This window comes from Cuculus canorus, chromosome 3 (genome assembly GCF_017976375.1).
Source record: "Cuculus canorus isolate bCucCan1 chromosome 3, bCucCan1.pri, whole genome shotgun sequence".
In the NCBI taxonomy this organism is placed as follows: Eukaryota; Metazoa; Chordata; class Aves; order Cuculiformes; family Cuculidae; genus Cuculus; species Cuculus canorus.
Genome location: NC_071403.1, coordinates 102,229,241 through 102,248,927, shown reverse-complemented (window position 1 = coordinate 102,248,927; position 19,687 = coordinate 102,229,241). Strand labels below are relative to the sequence as shown.

The window sequence follows — 19,687 nt, the reverse complement described above, 5'->3', positions numbered from 1 at the left end:
CCGCTAACAACTAATTAGAGTTGTCAGTCTTGGGACAGGCTGACGGAGGCATCAGTTTTACTCAGTCATGGCTCTAAACCCAAATGGCCACGGTTCAGAGCACAGTAACAACCACAGAGGCTTAGCTGGCCTCAGATTTGTTTTAACAATTACCATCCATTGGTCCCGGGGCCCAGCAGACGGAGGCTGTGACAGCACTTACATCGGTTTTGGATTTGGTCTTAAGATGGAGTTGTACCAAATGTAGCTGAAAAGAGGATGGCTTCTGATTGTTTGGGATTTGTTGACCCCTACCCTCCTGCCAACCTTGCGGTATTGAGGGGAAGGTGGTCTCACAAGCTAAGGATGCTTAGCTGAAACCTTCTTTGCGACTGCATTTATGTTTGTGGAGCAAAGCTCCAAGACTGCATTTTTTGTTGTTCGTTTTTGGGTTTGTTTTTTTTTTTTTTTTTTTTGTAGTATTTGGTGTACACAGCTGTGGAGGAAATGTCTTTCACAGAGTAAAGTGACTGTATTGGCTCGCCTGAATTTTTCTTCTCAGTGTGTAGCAGTTAGGACTTGGTCTGCAGGACCCTGGCCTCTTCTCTGCTTGCTGCCTTGTGGGGAAGGTTCCCGTGTGCTGCTACTTCTCGAATTTTTCTTGGGAAGTCTCCCTTGCACCCTGAGAGCTGTAGCGATTTACCTCTTGATTGAAATTGGTCTGACAGAGCATGTCTGCATGCTGTGGTGGCCAGGAGATATAGGAGACTTGAGACATAAAGCAAAAGGCCCAGACGGCAGGGAGAATTCACTGGAGCAGTGCAGGCTGGGGAGCAGATTTTGCAAAGCTGGCATGTTCAGTCTGTTGGTACCACATGTCAGATGTAGTACCGGGAGGCCTCCTTGCTGTGCCCTGGGTAAATGACCATGAAAGAAGAGAGGGTGATACCCAGATATGTGCATCTAGAAGGCAGGAGCCCTCCTTAAAGGGAGAACATGTGTCTGCCATATGAAATTGCAGCCTGCCTCAGCTGCTCTTCAGCCTTTGTGCAGCTCATTGCTCATCTCTGAACACCTCTGCTGTTGTAATGATAGGCTGAGTAAAAGCTTGTGTGAGAGTTCCTTGCCTAGAGAGATGAATTTGTTCAGAAGAGAAATGGTTTAAATCAGCTAATCCATTTTGCAGATATTGTTGGGAGAAACAAATACACTTTCCATAAGCTGCCATTATCCTGTTTTTTGGCCAGACTCTCCAGGAAGAGCAACTTAATTTTATTGAGAGAGAGAGAGAGAAAGAGAGAGAGAGAGACATCCAAGCTACACTATTTTGTCAGGAAAGAAGAGAGACAAATGCTGTATAAGCACAGTGGGTGGCAGACAGTCTTGGTAATCTCTGTGGACAATTGCTCACCTACCGTGGCCCTTTCAGGGCTGAACACTGTGTGTCCTATGGTTCTAATTCAGACATGCTTTTTAAGGTTTCACTGCCGCGGCAGCTCCTTTTCCTGTAGGACCTAGCTGTACATCAACTTGTAGGGATAAAAAATGACTCCACAACCCTTTCAAATGCTTTGTGCTCAGCATCCGAGAAGGCTATGTGTGTTTGGGCCTCAACAAACCATGTCCTTGTCTTTAAGCCACAGCAACAAACTGCTGCTGAAATACTGTCAGATACTTTCCCAGTGTTTCCCATCTGACTGTTCTGAAGAGAGTGCTTTGGTTTTGAGCCCTGTTGTTGTTGTTTGGGTTTAGGCCATAGAGGAAACTACCTGTACTGAAGATCTCCAAACTGTGATACAGCTAGTAGTACCTAGACTGCATCAAGGCAGCCTAGCTGGAGGAAGGGTTTTCCTGGCTCTGATCCTGTTTGTGTGGGGATGTAAGACAAGTTCCTCTCTAACATACACTGCTAGTACTTCTGCTGCATGTTTACCTCCAGTCAGCGGGTTAGAGATGGTGAGCTTGACACAGCAACTGTTGCCAAGCTTTCTCTCATGGTCTGTGCAGCACCAGTACATGTCCAGGGATTGTGGGAACTGGACCAAGGTGGAGAAAGAGCCACAGATCCTGGAGCAGAGGGTGGTGGACAACACTGGGATCTGACTTTATGGGGAATACAGTAGGGAGAGGAAAACATGATACCTGCTTATATGGGCTCAATGTGGTTAGGTATGTTTGAAAAAGAAAAGTCTGGATTTTGGGGCTCTAGACTGGGGATAAGGAAAGCAAGAGAATGGGAAGGTTTGTGTTTATGTTCTAGCAAAAGAGAGACCTGTTGCTGACACCTGACCAGAGTAGGTTTAGGAGGGCATATCCTATATTTTGGGGTTTGTCATAAGCAATGCAAAGTCTAGTTGGAAGCCTGTAGCTAGTGGTGTTCCCCAGGGGTCAGTACTGGGCCCAGTCTTGTTCGACATGTTCATGAATAACCTGGATGAGGGGTCAGAGTGCAGCCTCAGCAAGTTTGCAAAGATGACACAAAACTGGGAATAGTGGCCAATACACTGGAAGGCTGCCTTGCCATTCAGCAAGACTTGGACAGGCTGGGGAGTTGGGCAGTGAAGAAACTAATGATATTCAACAAAGGCAAATGCAGAGTCCTGCGTCTAGGGAGGAGTAATCCCCTGCACCAATACAGGTTATGGATTGACCTGCTGGAAAGCAGCTCTGCAGAGTAGGACCTGAGAGTCCAGTTCTGGGCTCTCCTGTAGCTCCTTGTCTTTCTTGAGCTGGAGAGATTCCAGCCGTGAAGATGATTAGGGGACTGGAGCATCTCTTTTAGGAGGAAAGGCTGAGAGACTTGGGTCTATTTAGCCTGGAGAAGAAAAGATAGAGAGGGCATCTTATCAGTGCTTATAAATGTCTAAAAGATGGTTGTCAAAAGGATAGGGCCAGACTTTTCTCAGTGGTTCCCGGTAACAGGACAAGGGCAATGAACACAAACAGAAGCACAGGAAGATCCACCTGAATGTGAGGAAAACGTCTTTACAATGAGAGTGATAGAGCACTGGAACAGGCTTCCCAGAGAGGCTATGGAGTCTCTTCCTCTGGAGATATTCAAAACCTGCCCGGACATGCTCCTAAGCAACCTGCTCTAGGTGAGCCTGCTTTAGCCGGGGGATTGGACTAGATGGTCTCTGGAGGTCCCTTCCAACCCCTACCATTCTGTGATATTCAGTTAACACTGGTGTCAGGAGACATAGGGCAGGGGAACTGGTAGATGGAGGGGGTTAAAAAACTGCCATCAGCTGTCATACTTTAAGGCTGGGGTCACAAGACAGGAAAAGAGGGAATGCCCTTCCAATGGGCACCTGGGACTTTAAATGTGCTTGCCTTGGCCAAGCTGCAGTGTGATGTCCTGTGTCAGACAGTGACATGCTTTTTGCCATCTTGGATATCTGCTGGCTGATAAACCTGGTGGCTTGGTGGAAATTACATTGCATTAGTGGCACGTGGATTGGTCAGAGTGAACAAGCCTGTCAGTCTAACCTCGGTGCTGGTGAAAGTCGTGGAGCGGGTCATTTTGAGTGCTATCACACAGCACATACACGACGGCCAGGTGATCAGGCCAAGTCAGCGTGGGTTTATGAAAAGCAGATCCTGCCTAACTAACCTGATTGCCTTCTATGACAAGGTGACCCACTTGATGGACTAGGGAAAGGCTGTGGACATAGTGTACCTGGACTTTAGTAAAGCCTTTGACACCACTTCTCACATTATTCTGCTTGAGAAACTGGCTGCTACTGGTCTGGAGAGGCAAACCTTCTGCTGGGTGAAAAACTGGCTGGATGGCTGGGTCCAAAGAGTTTGGTAAATGGAGTTAAATCCAGCTGGAGGCTGGTCACAAGTGGTGTTGCCAGGGCTCAGGGCTGGGTCTAGTCCTGTTCAATATCTTTATCGATGGCCTGGATGAAGGGATTGAATATGCCCTTGGCAAGTTTGCAGACAACACTAAACTGGGAGGTAGTGTTGATCTGCTTGAGGGTAAGGAGGCTCTGCAGAGGGGTCTGAACAGGCTGGATTGGTGAGCTGAGGCCAACAGGATGAGGTTTAACAATGCCAAGTGCAGAATCCTGCACTTGGGGGACAACAACCCTGTGCAGCACTACAGGCTTGGAGAAGAGTGGCTGGAAAGCTGCCTGGCAGAGAAGGACCTGGGGGTGTTGGTTAACAGCCAACTGAATATGAGCCAGCAGTGTGCCTAGGTGGCCAAGAAGGCCAATAGCATCTTGGCTTGTATCAGAAACAGCGTGGCCAGCAGGAGCAGGGAAGTGATTCTGTCCCCGTACTCAGTACTGGTGAGGCCACACCTTGAATCCTATGTTCAGTTTTGGGCCCCTCACTACAAGAAGGATGTTGAGGGCCTGGACCGTGTCAAGAGAAGAGCAACAAAGCTGGTGGAGGGACTGAAGGAGAAGTCTTGCAAGGAGCAGCTGAGAGAACTGGGGCTGTTTAGCCTGGAGAAGAGGAGGCTGAGGGGAGACCTTATCACTGTCTACAACTGCCTGAAAGGAGGTTGTAGTGAGGTGGGTGTTGATCTCTTCACCCAAGTGGTAGTGGATAGATGAGAGGAAATGGCCTCAAGCTGCACCAGGGGAGGTTCAGACTGGAGATTAGGAAGAACTTTTTCACCAAAAGGGTTATCGGGCACCTTCCCTGGAGGTATTTAAAAGACGGGTGCTTAGGGATATGATTTAGTAGTGGACAGGTATGGTTGGACTTGATGATCTCAAAAGTATTTTCCAACGGAGCGATTCTATGATTCTATCAAATTTTGCCTCTCTGTGATGAGGAAGTAAATGTGTTGAGTGCCTACCTGTTGGGAGAGAGATGCCATGGACCAGAATTCCCTGGGGGAACCAGGAAGCCACCAAGCAGGCAAAATAAGGTAATTAATTTTCTCATAACTCTCAGCCTCCACACAAGAGCTTGAGACAGAGAGAAATGAAAACAGCTGCCCACACCTGCAGGGGAGCATAAGATCTCAGACCTGACACGGGACCTGTGCCACGGGAGCAGAGGCTCTTTTCCCCCAGCCTCTTTCCCAGTGTGTACTGTGTGACACTATGGCATTGTGCCTGTGCCTTTGCTTTTCTCCCATGCTTTTTGGACCTTAAATTATATCAAGCAGTGCCTATGAGGGTGCAGGAGCAGGCTGCTATGCTGTCCCTCACCTATTCCATGGGCTTGGACCAGGTCTATATTTTCCTGCCTCACTGGAGGATTGTGGCAGGCATTCGGAGGCAACGCACATAATAGTAATGCTACTTTTGAGGCAGCGGCTTAGGCAGGGAAGACCCTGCATCACTCTTGATATGAAGAGAAACCTTAGTAGGAAACTGAGCATCTTGAGAGTGTTCTCAATTTTAATTACATCTGTCCATACTGACTCTGAGCACTCAAAGAGCACTTTTGAATGTGAATTAAATTTCAGAAGTGCTCAGGCTTCTCTGCATCCCAGCAGGTCTTCCTGCTGCCAGTTCTATGCTAGGATGCTGTACTGGGAGGCTGTGTGTTCAGTTTTTAGGAAGGGCATAGGGGACTTTTGGAGCTTACTGTGGGGAAACAGCTGTTCGATTACTAGTTTGTGCTATTCCGCTTGAACCAGTCTCCAAGAAAGAAACTGTTTTTCTTTGAAGCCAGGAAACAGTGTTTTCTCTATGAGTAGAGATCACATTTCCAACATGCACCCCTCTCACCTTGTTTCACTTCATATGGTTTCTAATTTCCATTCTTCTTTGCCTCCCTGTTGTAAACACAAATAAGCATGTGTATACATGTGCTCCTACCTATCTCATCTTTGCCTTCTGATTTAAATTTAATTGGCATCTGGGACTTGAGATAAAGCACTCAGTTTTCTTTTATGAACCCAGTGAACAACCTGTAAAACCTTCATTGGTCCCAGGATTTGACAGACGTGCTTAAATTTCCTAGTTGCATGCAGGCCTGTTGCATTTTGTATGATTTTGGAGCCCTAGTTTCTGGGGTCAAGTGTGATCACAAGAAACCATGGAAATTTTTCATTACCGTTGACTGGGAGGAAGCTGACTTCTGAGCCTGTTTGCTTGTTTGCCATGCTGCAAGGGATGAATGGAATGTAGAAGAAACTGAAAATTACTCTATTTCAGTGGGGAAGAAATATCTGGGATAAATCCCTGCTGGATAATGACAGAACGGCAACTGAAGGCCATTCCAGCTGACCCTTTGCAGGCTCTTGATCTGTTGTGACTTGCTCTGACATCTTATGAAACAAGTGCTGTAAATCTCCTAAGTCACAGTATGCGACAATTCTGGGCCCAGCTCAGCCAACCATTTGATGGGAAGAATTCCTTGGAGTGCCAAACTAACATGGGTTCCCGACAGTGGCTGTGATTGAGGTCAAGAGAGCAATAAATAATAGTGGCATTTGCACTGGACAGGGATTTTTCTTACCAAGTGCTGATTGCAAAGAGGTATTTTACTGTCCTAATCATAAGCTAGAATGCAGTAGCTAATAACAACTTAATGCAATATAGATGGGCTTAATAGTGCTAGGTCTACTGGGATTTTCTGAGCAGTTCATAGTTTATGCATAATACAGGCCCTTTAGCCAGCATCTTGTCATGCTGTAAAATGGAGAACTGGGGCTTGAGGGAAAGGGTGCAGCCCTCCATCTAAGGTGGTTTGCTGGAAACAGCATAATGGGTCTAAAGGGAAGAGAAGGTGGTGGCAGTTGGCTGGGTCAGCGAAAAACAGAGCAACACCTAAAATGGGGTTTTGTGGTTTGAGGAGTCTTCTCTTACCCTTGGGCTGCTTGTAATGAAGCCTTGTAGAAGTCCAAGTCTATGCATGGAAATGAGCAAGTTTTCAGTCTGATTAGCTTTCTAGGAACCAACTCACATGTGTAAGTGGAAAACATGCAAATGAAACTACCTACAAGTTTTAAAGAGTAGAGGAAAGGCAGTTGAGGCATGTGGTGTTTTTTTGGTTGGTGTTTTTGGTTTTTTTTTTAAACCAGTGGGAGAAGCTCTAGTTCGCTTGCCCAAATTGCTGAGATGCCAGCTCCCTGCAAAAGCTCCTTTAATCTCTTTCTAAACATTTTGTGATGTTTTTCTAGACAGGAGACTTAGTTATTTGCCAAGTGTAGTCTCTTTCACTAGCAATGCTGAGGAACAAGTTGAGTTTACGTTTGTGGATCTAAACTTGAACTATTTGTACATTTTCAGTGCAACATCTACTCATGGACAGAAGTGACAGAGAATTCAGTGTGTGCCTCAGGACATTGTTCCAGCTTTGTTTTTACTCTCATGGTTCAGTTGTCATGACTTAATCTAAGCCTGTCTCATTTTAGTTTCCAACTACAAGCTCTGTTTATGCCTTTGTCTTCTTACATAAAGAGCTGTTTGTTATCAGCAGTCTCTTCCGTGTGTAGTCTCACACACCAGAACAAGTAATCTCTTAACCTTTTTTCAGGATGCAGTCCAGAAAGAGTCTCTTTAGCCATTCACTGCAAGGCATGTTTTCCAGCCCTTGTTTCATTTTTGTAGCTTTAAGGGATTTTTTTGAACATCATTCTGCCAGCGTGGTCACCTGTATTAAACAGATTTTCAAAAATGGTGTCACAGATGCAGAGGTGATGCCCATCTCACAATATATTTAGTAAGATTTAGCTTAGTCATCCAAGGGCTTGGACATCTTTAGAGTACAGAATTGGTCTGAAAGCTGATGTTCACTGGGTTACATCAACTCAGGCTCCTTCTGGACTCTTTCCTAACAAGAGTGACATGTTCTTTCCTCATCAATCTTCTTTCCAGATCTTTACATTATCCAAGGTAAATTGGATGCAGTTACCATAAGCCCATTCCACCAAGCAAACCAAGTTGTCCTGTGTGAGGTGTCTTAGAAATATATTATTTACTGCTGCATATTTTGTCTTCTGCAGAGGATGATACCTTATCCTGACATAGGCGCTTAAGGATGGTGCTTGTCAGTTATTGCACATCAAAGCACTGTTTTGTTGTGGGAGGGAAGGAAGCAAAGCACAAACCACATCCTAGAGCTGTGCCAAAGTCTGCACCCAAGTCACCCCAGCTGCAAATGGATGTAAGGTCATTCAGACACCAGAGGTGGTTATGGATGATGTTAGCTACACAGCATGACTGGGAGACTTCATAATTGCTAAGTTTTAGCTATGCCAACCTGATGGCTGGATCTTTGATCTCGAGGAAGATCTCACTAGAGAGATATCAATGGTGTGTTCATCCATTTAAAACTCATTTTTGAACCCTTTCATTTAGTGTGTTTTAATCTGCTTACTGTGGGCTGCATTTGAATAGTATCACATCTTCAATTAGTCTATCATGTGGAAGCAAGCCAGGATCTTTCCAATGCTTGGGGATATTATGACAAGATAGTTACTTTTCTTGTTGCTTTCTCAAACACTACTCGGTTTGTCTGCCAAGGATCCATCATTTTTTAACTGTGCAGTTGCATCCTGCATTCATGTTCCATGAGTTCTTTTCTGGTATCAGTGATGAATAACAAGATTTGTTACTGTTTGTTCTGAGGTTTCCTCTTCTTACATTGATCCAATTGGTTTGTGTTTGTACTCCCATAGGCCATATGTGTATGAATGGTACAGAATACTTTTAGCTCCTCTGATGCTGACAGGATGGTATCGCAAGCGTCCCCTCAAAGACCTTGCTAAATGAACTTTTACCCCACCTTTTTCCTACTTTCTATGGCATTTTAAGGTGTTTGTGATCTATTCTTAGTCTGTTATTCTGCCATTTTTGTACTGATTAATTCAGATCAGGGTACAGAGATCCAGCTACAGTCCTATGAACAGAACGTAGAAAAGCCTGGTTTTCCATCATCTCTGGTTTTTATCACAGACAGCCACAGATATTACCAGGTTTAAGTCCATGCAGGTTCTTTCCAGAGATGTACACAGACTTATTCCCTCTCTCTGCCCACCACAGTGGGATGGCTCAACAAACACTGCTGAAACTTTTTAAAAATGTCCTTGTCACCTGGAGTATCTGATTCTGGGAGGTGTTATTATTTATTAGGTAAAGGCTGGAAGGAGGAGGATGCCATGTTACAGGGTGTGCTGCTACAACTCCTCAGCCTGAGAATTGCTGATGTACTGACTCAGGCTGATGTACTGATCTTGGTGCAATGGATGAGAATGAAGACACTTATGTCCCAGAAGAGTTGGGAATGTGAACAAGAGAAACTTTATAGAACCATCTTCAGGCATTTTTCTGTTACACCAAAATCCAGGCATCTGGAGAAGAAATGGAGTGTGTACTTTCCACTTGTCCTGCTTATCTACTTTGCTGCAGCCTAAGTCCTCCTCAGTCAACATGAAAAAGTGTGTGAGAGAGCCATGTGCCCATATTACAGGGATATGCTGCTACTCCACATGATTTCTGTAGTGCTGGCCGAGTTTGAGGTCAGCCATGGATGCAGCCTGCAAAATCAGATGTCATAGCAGACTTATCCAGTGAGCAGGACTTAATAAATTTCCCTCTCCTGATCCAAGTCCAGAGGAGATGGAACAGACCTGATAGCCAGATGGGGAGGTCAAGGGAGCAGGCTTCTGTCCTTGAATGATTGCCAGTTCTGTCATTGGCCTCTTTCCTGTGCCTGCCGCTACAGAGGAGACCCTATACCCTGGAGAGTGATTTCTGGAAGCCTGCAAACCCTGCGGCTGTCAGAAGTGACAGTGCTCTTCCTAATGCAGGGAAAGATGAGAGCTGCAGATCTGCATCTACTTCAGCAGCAAGGCTGGTGTGCTCCTGCTTCTCTGGAAACATGTGGAGGTGATGTAGAGGAAAATACATGAAGCTTCCAGTGGAGGAGCGAGTACTCCAAAGCTTGAGTCCATGCCCTTCTCAGAGATAAGCAGTATCATCCAGGCCTGGGTAACTGGGACTGCCAAATGCTCTGCTGTAGCTCTCTGCTGTGAGACTACCTATGTCTCATAGGTAGTTAGGATTTTGGGGAATAAGGTGTAGGGAGATGATGCCAATCAATCTGTCCAGCAATCCACTGAAGATACATTCAGGAAAAGCTAAGGCATGCAACTGATGCAACAGATAAAGGATTTTTTTTTCATAATTAATTGAGGGGGAGTTGGACACAGGAACTTATGAAACTCACATTTTAAACACATGCAGGCAGTGGTTTGAAGGATGGAGAAGGAAGATAGGACTTTCAGATGGCAGAGATGATGGCTATTTGGCAGCTGACTTTTTGGAGCTGGTCACTATTGTGAAAGACTTCAACCATTTAATCTGATAGACCACCTGAACTTATCCTCATTTTTCCATCCTTCGCCCATGATTGATTTGATGTATCTTGATTCATCTGAAGATGATGATGACAGTGATGAAGAGATAACCACCCAGAGAGTGACAGCAAAAATGCGTATGGTAAAAAATGTTCTTGCCTCTCCTTTCTCTTACTACTCTACTGATCCTGTGTTTTTAAATTACATGCATTTCTTAAGTTCCTGTATGCACCACCCTCCTTGTTACTTTAATTCTTATGGGAAAAATTGCTTTGATATCTGTTGACCTCAGCTGCTTCATCTAGAAGACTGAACATTTGCCATAAATCTTTTCGTTTGAGCATCCTTTCAACTTCTTTCTGAATGGTTACATTTTCATTGTCATCATCTTCCTCAGATGAATCAAGATCAATCAAGAGTGACGAATGGAAAAATGGGGTAATGATGACAGTTAGTGGAGCAGGATATTAAACGATTGGTAGCAGAATGCCAAGGCAAAGAATAGAGAAGTGACAGAGAACTGGGTGTTGCTTTATGCTCAGTTTTTCCTCCTTGATCCAAATTCCCTGCTAGACCTGAAGGAGAGGCTGAGGAAGAGCCTCTTTTCTATGGGGAAGCTTGTACTCTTTCCACTCTGTGGATAAGTGGATAACTGTGTTAACTGTATTAACTCATCCTGATCTAGTTTTGCCCTGTGTGTCTTTTTTACTTACTAGTATAGACAAAGAATTCAAAATAAACATATTAAAGAGTGCTGATTAATATTTGATTTTTAATAATTGCCTTGGCTTACCCTTCTTCCCATCAGACTTTTTCTGGCTTGGATCTCTCCCCTTTCTACCTCTCACCCCACAAATCATTATTAAAGCAGGTCTGATTTTTTTTTAAATCAGTATTACTGCTTTTGGCTGTGCTGTTTCTTGCTTTGCCTGGCTGTTTGGAAAGCAGGTGGATAGGGATCATCTAGTGCTCCCAATTTAACTTTCAAACTGAAAACAAGGTGAGGTGGAACTGTAGCCCAGCTGTAAGCAGAAGGCTCTGACCAGCTGTGCCTCTGACAGTCATGGCATTTCCAAAGCAGGGACTCTTCTCCATTTTGACAGTATTGCAATTCTGAGAGGCACTTTCTCCCACAGCCTCCCTGCTCTTCACTTTCAGTTCTTTTTAATAAAAGGTTCTAAACACATAGAGGTGATTTAATTGCTCAGGCTGTTGGTGTTGGAATAGGAGCCTCTTGCTATTGGATTGCTGCTTGGAGTCAGCAGTCACCTCTGCCTGGTAGCTCCTTTGGGTGTGGGTGAGATCCTCCACAGGAGACAAGAGGAAACTCAGTTCCGTGTAGGTGGCAGCTGCTTGTTCTGAACAGGAGCCCCTAGCAGTGGCACTAATTGGATCCTGTCTGGCATCCAAAGGTTTCTCACTGTATTTGCTACTGGGAATATGCAGGCTGGTGTCTGTTTTCCTTCCCAGGATAGTTCTGTTGTGGCATGCAAGAGCTTGAACATAGATGTCTCCTGTCCAAGTGCAGGACATGCTGTCCAAGTTTCAGAAGCATGTTACAACTCAGCTTACTGTTGAGCTCAATTAAACAAGGCACTAAGAGTTCATGGAGAGGTTCCTATAGAAGGGTGGCACTGACCACTTCTGTGCAGGTGTTGCACAAACATTTACTTTGGTCTGCATTCATCTCACATAGCAGAGATGTGAGGGCTAGGATCACCGTAGGCTCCATGTTGAGGCACAGGGTGGAGGGAGGTAATACCAGCTAGGGATTTCTGCCATCTGAACCTTCTGTAGATGTTCCTCTCAGTCAGTGGCTTTGGAGGGACATGGCATTCCTAACTTCTGTGCTTCAATGAAGTGCCTGAAGTTAGATGGTCTTTCAAGTCCTGTCCCAGCTAGCTCCAGGTTTGCTGTCCTTTCTCAGTTGTTCCAAATCCTTCTCATGAATGTAGTTGGCTTATCCTAGGATGATGAACAACACAGATTCACTGTTTTCCCTGCTTTATACTGCGGATGGAAGCATAGGGAATGCATTCTGCAGTGATGGGCCAAACAGCGCTGTTTCTGCTTGCAAGGTTGCAAATGGTTACCTGTTGATCACTGCCCCATTATAGGCCACCATGCCCAGCTTGTCTCAGCCAGGCACACGAGGAGAGTCAGAACTGTTGATTCGGGGTTCTTTTATTTTTTCCTTTCCCAAAACTTTTCCCTGCGATTCCTCTGTCATTTAAAACTCTAGGACAGTGTTTCTGCTCAAAGAAAAAAAAATCTAAATAGGAGCTAAAGCTGTGCTCCTGCCACCTGAGAAGAGCAGAGGAAGGAGAGAAAGGGGAATTGTAAATATAAATATATATATACACACACACATGCACATAAAATGTCATCATCAACTTGTCAAGGACTTTGGAAGAGAAGATGACTAAGAATTCTTTTGTAGTATTTCTTGAGGTTGTGGGCTGCTGGAGACAGGGCAGAGTTGATTACTAGGACATAAAAACACCTATAGGGAGGACTTGCAGTAGGCTTAAATTGCAGCAAGGGAACTGGATTATATGGTAAGAAAAAACAGTGATAAACTCTGAAGTAAGAGGAAAGATGTGGATTCTCTTTTTTGGTAGAAGAATCTCATTTTGTTCTTTTTTTTTTGTGGGCTGATTATTTTTTTTCTTTTCCTTAGATTGCAATGGCAATGACTTGCTTTATTCCCAGAACTACCCAGCTGAGTAGCTCACCTATGAATTATTGAGCAGTAAGATAACTGGTTCTCTGCCAAAAGTTAATGCATATGGGATGCTTTTGGTAAAAGTATCATTGGCTGACTGAATGTTTGGATCTAAACTATTTATATGCTATTGGGAGTGGCATGTTACTGCTACCCCAATTTGTTAAACTGAAAATGGATGCATGATATGAGCTGACATCTTGTTATCTTGTAGAAGACAGAGTTAGAACTTGAGCAGAGTGTTGGTGGTCTGACATTGCTACACAGGGAAGGTTCCCCTCGTATAGGTGTGTTGGTGGGCAGGAGAATCCCAGATACACCCTAGCCATCATCCTGCTTCACCATGCTATAGCTAGAAAAATTGGCTGTGAGTCAGAGGCAATATTTTTATGTTAGTCCATGCCAAAAAAAAATTAAAAAAAAAAATCTAAATTTAGGTTATGCCATTGCTCTTGCAGCAATTGAAAATATTTGCTCTGAAATGCCCATTCTCTCACCCTCTTTATTTCTCTTGTGCATAACTTTTCTAATTGGGTGGTTTGTGGGCGTAGGGGAGGATTATCAGCATGAGTTTCATGTACAGATGTGTATGCATCTTCTGTTACATACACACCATCTTTTCCTACTTATCTTTTTCAATTAGGGGAGCATACTGTTTTGAAACCTGGCACTTAGGGTATGGGAACGAGGTGGCTTCACACTGCCAGAGAATACTTATCTTTGTAGTATCTTGTTAACGTGAATTAATTGGGCAGTGAGTCCAAGTGAGTTACATCATCTTTGGGATGGATTTTTTTGATGAGGCACATCTGTGAGGCAGAAGGTCTGGAAATTCCCACATAGGATGGACTTTCTTCAGAGCACTCCTCATGCAGAAGAGAATATCCTTTAGTAAATCCCTCTTTGTTAAAACAAGGTGAGGATTGGCTGAGCTAATTGGCTTGGAAAATTCAGAGAAGAGAAAAGCAGAAAAGCTGGTAGTAAAAACATTTCATTTGTTCTTCTTTTAAAAGCAGTCAACTAGCACAGAACTAAGCCTTCTCTGCTCTGAGCCTGGCTTCTACCCACTTGTCTAGCAGAAAATGTACTCAAACAAATTTGTTTTGTTTGAAATAACAGTACTTGCAAGTTGGCTTTCAAGCGCTTTGCAAAAAATACACATTTTATCTCTTTATACATGGGAAACTGAAGTGCAAAGGCAAAAGGCATAGATGATGAAAGAAACAGATTCTGGCATTTAGCTGAAATAGGTTGAGCAAGCCTTCCTCCATCTTCCCTCTTCTAACTACTCAATTATATCATCTCTTAGAAACAAACAGATGAGACTGGCCTTGAAAATATTAGTTGGATATTTGTCTCTACATGGTAAACTACTGATGGCTAATGTGCATTCTTGGGGAGTGAAGTGTGGGTGCTATTGGAGGGAACAGAATTGCTCAGGTGTGATTTCCGAGCCTTCTGAAAATAAAGAGCTTCCCACTTGCTCAAGTGAAGAGGTTTGGTCTCTTTTGGAGCTGAAACCATGGAATTTTCTACCTGCTGTGAAAGCAGGGATGAAGTATTTTTGATGCCTGGTGTCATCTTTATTGTGGGACCAGGAGCTGGATAAGGAAGGCACCCTTTGTTGGGATTGCTTTGGTTGTCTAGAGAACATTAGGGAAGACTACATCCGGTATGACTGCAGAAGGGTACCTATCAGAATTTAAATGGATTCTGAATAATGAGGTCATATAGGTCTTGTAAAACTCTAATAGCAGCCTGTGCTGATTTGCTTTCTGGAGAAAAAAATTACTGCCTGGTGTCATTAGCCTCTCTGGAAAACAGAACATGGCTAATAATTGTAACTAACCATGAAGTGAAGTATTTTATACCAGGTTATCTCTTTGCGCTTTGCAATGTTAATCCAGCAAATGAGTGGTCAGTTAGCTCTCACATTTGGGATAAGGTGGAGACTACAAACGGGAGTCCCATCAGCACTGTGATTGTGTAGTTAAGCTTGGAGGGAATCATTCAGCAGAGTGGGGTGGGAGCTGCTGAAAATAAAACTGCTTTATAATCTAGCAAGGCTTTCTATTTTCATCACTTGTGTTACGTGTTGCATTTTCTAGATTTAAATAAAAATGCAAATGATGACTGGATCTGGAGGGTACGGTAGAGAGTGTTTTTCACAAGGGAGGAAGCGTTGGCTAAGGACTGAAGTGGTGTGGGTCAGTATACAGAACTCCTGCACTGCTTCTGTCTGATGCTGCTGATTCATGTGATCTCGGGCACATTGTCTTTCTGCTTGTGCCTCTCTTTTTCTGCCTGGACATTGCTGTGCCATGGTGCTCTTTGTAGCAGAGGAAGTGTTGTGAGAAGTAAATCCCTATAGAAAAATGAGAGTGCAGCGGCCCATGGCAGCTGCATAGGCCAGTGATACAATACAAGCAGCGGAACACCTACAGAGATAACTGTTGTCAGTGCTGGTCAAGGTGGCTACAGGAGAAGAAAGCGCTGCCTCTGAGTCGGAAAGCAGGTTATGAATGAGCTCCTCAGCTCTGACAGCCGTTTTAAAATGAGCCAGCATTTGGGAATTGGCTAATATATGCTATTCACAGCCCTCAAGCTACGGTGGCAAAGCAGACTTTGAATGTGGCTTGCATAGTAGTGTTGTACTGTGGTGTACACACACTATTCATGCCTGAGCTCTTAATGCAAGGTCTGCTTACTCAGTGTTCCCCTTTTCTGCAGGTGCAGGTGTGTGTTTAAGCTTGTCCCTGATTTCTGTGCGTTAGACCACTCCTGTATGAGCCTTTCTTTGCCTTTCATCCATATCAGATTGAGCAGCCTCATGACAACATCCCTGTTTCTTTAAGTGAAGTTTCTTTACCATTTTTTTTATGTATTTACCCCACAAGTGAAAAACCTTTCTATAGTGCATCACTGCCATCCTGGGATTCTCGGGCTTCATCACTGGTGAAAGAAGCATCTCTGCCTTCTGGAGACATGTGAATTTGATGGGAATCTGCAGCAATCAGACAGCGTTGTGGGAATCACGGAATACCTTTTCTTAAGCAGCACACAAGAAGGACAGCACTGTAACAATGCAAAAAGACTGTGGCCTCTCCTGCAAGTAGTTTGGTTTTCGTAAAGAAAGAGCACTCCTCCCTTTCTCAAGGCTAAAATACAAAAAGACTTAAAACAAATACTTACAGACTTGACCACAGATGAACAGCCAGTACACTTCTCACTCATCTAGCAGGATGAGTGCTTCAGTCCTGGTTATTTCCAGTGAAACAAAGAAAATAAGAGGTTGTTCGGGCATAAAGCAACACCCCTTGACATCTGACATTTCTCTGTTGTGCGTCCTTCACTCTTGCCCTTCGTTGCGAACACTGTGCTAGCTTAGCAACCCTTCAGTGCAGAGCATCTGCTCTGGCTCGCAGCAAGGGAGCTGCCTACAGCCCGGCTTTGCTTTAGGGTGCTTGGCATGCTGGAGTAGGTTACCTGTGTGTGGCTGATTTGATTTGCTCCTAACAAGCAGGTGAGTGATTATGTTTTCTCCTGTTGCACAATAATTCTGCTGCAAAGGCAGGCTGCCCTGACTTGTGTTTCACAGCAGCCACAACATAACGAGGTTTCTGTAGAAGCCTTGGTCCTTCAACATTGCCTAGAATGGTAATGCACTGTCCTCTTCAACCTTTCTGTCACTCCTCCTATTAGCTAGCTCTTCTAGAGTTAAGCTGTGTGCTGAGAGAAAACAGTAATTGTCTATATTTTTTGATGTGTTTCTCACCAGGGGATCTTGAAGCCCTGAGTGTGCAGAGGTGTTTTTTACCACCTTCTTGAAGCATAGCAACCTGCTGCCTGCCGTGTGGCTGCTGCTTAAAAGAGCACTTCAGCTGCATGCGCTGGAGTTCAGGGGAGACACAGGAAGGCGTTTGAGAAGCCTCTAAGACCAGGATCTGCCTTTGGAACTGAGCTAAAAGTTGGAGCTGATACTGAGGCTCCCCAGAGAGCCCTATGGCAGCTTAGTGAGCGAGAATAGCCAGACACTGCTTGCTTACAGCCAGCAGGGATGCTGCTTCCATGTGGGCCTTAGAGGCACCTGGAAAATTATTACTATTTCCTGCAGCTCCTGGATGGTGTCTGTGCAGGTGTCATGGTTGAGGTCTCTGCTCCAAGACAGTCACCCTCTCGGGTGTACTGGAGCTGTTCAGTTTCCCATTCTAGGGAGCCAGAGCACTTGGCCATTTAAACAAGCTTTCTTTTGTATTTAAGTTGGGGATGAAAAAAGGCTGTCTTGTTATCTGCTAGGGTCTGCAGACTGAATCCCTGATTTGGTGGTGGGTCTCCTTTTTGTGTGTAACCTACTTGAAGAAGTGTAAGCTCCTCAGGTAGGCATTGGAGGCCAGAGCTAATGTCTGGTTCTGTAATTGCTGTTGACCTTTCTCTGCTTTCGTATCCTCTGGCTGCCTTCAGGAATAGCGGCCCTTGGCATAGAACGGCATGCTTTGCAGTGACGGGATAACCTGCTTCAGCTCTCTCTCCAGAAAACCCATAGGCTCCAGGAATCCATGCAGAGTTAATGGTCGTTGGGTGTTTCCTAGTGCCAGAGACAAGAGGATAAAATATCAGTTTTTATTATATCAGCACTTCCAGACATTCCCCTCACAGGGTGATAACATAGGCCCAGAGCCTGTCTTGATGCAAATCAAGTAAATCCTGTTTCTCAACTGAAGAAAATTAAATATCTTCTGCATCCTTGGCTGCCCTGCTGTTCCTTTAACCTGAGGAAGCATCTGGAGTGTCCCAGCCCTGCTCCTCTGTGACCCTTTACCAGTCCTGACACTCCTTTAGTGAGTCCTAGGGGTGAACTTCCCTTGCAGCACATGTCCATGCAGGAGGCCCTTTGACCAATTTCAGACCTTTTCTCTTCTTCTGTCTCAGCTCCATGTACAGATGCCATTGGTGCAGCGCACGAAGCTGCTCTCCTACCCGCCTCTCTCCTCCTCATGAGATAGATTGCTTTGAGTACATCTAGAGCTGTTGTGGCGTTTTTCCTAAGCCTTGGTTTTGCTTTTTCTCTTCTGTTTTCTCTCTCTCTCTCTTTTTTTTTTTTTTTAATCTACATCATCAGCTACCCTTGATTATAATTTGAGAACCCCCCGGCTTCAATTAAGGAGTAGATGTGACCTAAGAAAAGGGATAGCAGCTAGGGATGGAAATGACACATTCATGGCACTAGGTCTAATCAAACAACTTCTCACATTATTCTCGCTGTGAGGTGAGAGACGTGTGAGCCAAAGGCAAGTCAGTGCTTGGAGCACCCACAGAGACACATTGCTAGCAAAGTCATCTGTAATGAGCTGACCATGGCATTCAGCACGGCAACGTGAGCTCAGTCAGGGGCTGCTTTTAATCCACTTAAGTGCAGCAAAGGACCCAGAGGGTGAGGGTTGAGAATGGATACCTAGAAAACAATCAGCCACTGTCAAACAAGGGCTGCCTGCTTGAGGGGATGATTGTGCACTGCATATCCACAGATGCATCTGTGTCTGTGGGAGAAGGGGACACTGTGCACGCAAACCTACGGGTTGGTGCATGCGCCTTCATCTGCGGTGAAGATAGAGATGTCACTAGTGTTATAGAGCTGTAGGTGGGTCTTGGTGGGGTTAGGCTACGGGAGAGGAGAGACTGATGCGCTGGAGCCAGCCCTCTAGGTACAGCTGCGTTCAGGACAGCAGGGATGCTGTGTGACCCATGGTTCCTGGTGGACCTGGGTGGTGCAGGTTTTTGGGCCTGGCTGTGCTTAGCAGCTCTGTGACCTTTAGGGGAGGCAGGTGCTTTGTAGATCTATAGTGCATGGAAGTTGTCTGTGGAAAACCAGGTGCTTTGAACCTGGAGAAGGTGAGTTATGATTGTGCTGGGGCTGCTATAAATCTGGTTTACCTGTTTTACATTCAGGCTAACCACTGTTTTGTGTTCAAGAGGCCTTGCTTATTTTAGAGGGAGAGCTTCTGGTTATTCCCATGCTGTAGTGTTTTATTTAAGAATTTATTGCAAGTGAAACATGTCCATCAGATGGCTGCAGAGAATAAAGTCCTCTGCCATTGCATTAAATAAGGGGAAATCCAATCAATACCAATCCATACTTTCTCCTTGCTCTGCCTAAGCCATATCTAAATTGTGAGGCTTCTGTAAATTATTACAAGTGCTAAAGAACAAGATTAGTAGCCTCCCTTTGCCAAGGAGGTGACCCCACATTACCATCCTCACACTAATGGCAGAGAAGCTGACATCGAGAGTTGTGACTTACCTCCCAGTGTTGGTGACAGAGATAAAAATAGACTCGAAGTCCCTGTAGCCAGTCTCTGATATGTTGTATTGATATATTTGGGAGAAGTCCTTTAACACCCCTTCAGGTCTGTGCTCTGTGAAGACAGACAGCACATATTCCTCCATTTGAAGATGGTGTTCACCCTGTCGGACCTTGACCAGAAGAACATGAATGCTTGGGAGCATGTCTGACTTCTCAGTGAGTGCAGTTTATGCTGAGTACAAGGACTATAGTTATTCTGATTAGGATCTGAGAGCTGAATCGGAGCTGTAGCGCTCAGCTGCTGGAGTTGCACCTCTCATATGAAAGAGCAGGGCTTGTTAGCTCCTCCAAGCAATGTCACACTGTGGGATAAGTACTTGCTAAAGGCCACCTCTACCTAATAAAT

At 44.7% G+C, this 19,687-nt stretch overlaps 1 protein-coding gene across 6 annotated transcripts in view; it reads left to right on the top strand.

The window, feature by feature from the left end:
* The window catches only part of MDGA1 (MAM domain containing glycosylphosphatidylinositol anchor 1), a 143,747-nt gene that overhangs the window by 73,561 nt on the left and 50,499 nt on the right, over positions 1-19,687 (top strand). The gene's annotated exons all lie outside the window — the stretch shown is intronic.